Source organism: Corvus brachyrhynchos, unplaced genomic scaffold (assembly GCF_000691975.1).
Source record: "Corvus brachyrhynchos isolate BGI_N302 unplaced genomic scaffold, ASM69197v1 scaffold19, whole genome shotgun sequence".
NCBI lineage: Eukaryota > Metazoa > Chordata > Aves > Passeriformes > Corvidae > Corvus > Corvus brachyrhynchos.
This window is the reverse complement of record NW_008246061.1, coordinates 466,662-467,968: the sequence shown is the minus strand read 5'-3', so window position 1 is coordinate 467,968 and position 1,307 is coordinate 466,662. Positions and strand designations below refer to the sequence as shown.

Below are 1,307 nucleotides of genomic sequence, written 5' to 3'. Positions count from 1 at the left end.
GGGGGACAGGAGCTGGGCTGCCAAAAAATCAAAGTGCCCGTTTGGACACCACCCTGCAGCTGCCACCATGTCACGGACAGTTTGGCAAAGGCCTTTTCCCTGCCACCACCAAAACCTCCATGGCTTCTCTCCCTCCAAAGGCACCTCACTCCGAGGTCTGTGAGTCCTGGCTGGCATTGCTCCTCCTTGGTGTGCCTTGGAGTGGCATCTCAAGGCTGGAAAATATGGGACGGCAGGAGGGAGCCAGGATGAAATGTCTCCCTGAGGTCAAACCCTGCAGCCCTGGCAGCCCCTCACATCTCTTTGAGAGCCCCGAGCTCACCCTGTGCGGGTTCAAGAGAGGTGAGATGGGCTCGTGGTGTCCCTTGCGTGTGTTTGTGGCCACGGTGGAAAGCCTGGATGTCTGATAGGAATCCTGTTCACCAGCCACAGCATCTGAGCTGCATTAATCCATCCCTGCCGGCTCCATGCAGTGCCAGGGCTTTGAGATCACATCTGTCCCTTTGGAGCAGCTCTGATGCCGGGATGCCCCCAGGTGTGTGTGCTGTGAACCCCTTCTCCAGCCCGAGGAGGGACAGGACCCACGGCGCTGCTCGGAGCCCAGCCCTGTGCTCACAGACGTGTCCATCCCCAAAACAGGGCTCAGCACTGCTGGGCCTGAGGCTGCACAGCCCTGGGTGCAGTCCCAGGAGCAGGCTGAGCTCCTGCTCAGGGACCTGAGCTGTGACACCCCTTGCTGCTGCCCCAAACTGTGCTGCAGCTCCAGAGCCCTGCTGCTGCCATGGAGAGGCTTCCCAGACCCAACACCAGCCACTCCTGCCAGGACCTGGCAGGGCTGGCTCAGGGAACAGAGCAGAATTCAAGGATACCCATTTGGGATGTCTCTGTGTAAAACCCTCGTCCTGTAGAGCAGAGCAGCCCTGCAGCAGGTGGGGACAGAGGCTCGGGTGTGGAAGCAGCGCTGCCAGAGGGGGTGGCAGTGTCACCTGAAGTGGTGACAAGCTCCATCCCCCTTTTCTTGCTTGGCATTGGTGAGTGGCATTCCCGCCCCTGCTCCCACTGCTGCCGGCACCTGCTCCAGCACTGGCACAGCTCAGCACCCGGGGGTCACTGCAGGGGGAACTTCAGCCTTGGCTGAGTTAAATCCCATTTAGCAGGGATGTTTTACCACCCTGGCTCTGAAGGACCAGCCCAGGCCCAGCACAGGGGACAGAGCAGCCTGGCAGGGTCCCCTCCAGCATCACCCAGCTCATGGTTTCAGCAAAGCTCTGCAGTGCTGCAGGTTGGGCTTGGATTTTCCTGTGGGG

The 1,307-nt window shown here is 60.4% G+C and overlaps 1 protein-coding gene across 1 annotated transcript in view; it reads left to right on the top strand.

The window, feature by feature from the left end:
* RBM19 (RNA binding motif protein 19) overlaps positions 1-1,307 on the top strand; it is a 49,554-nt gene that overhangs the window by 42,673 nt on the left and 5,574 nt on the right. The window lies entirely within an intron of this gene.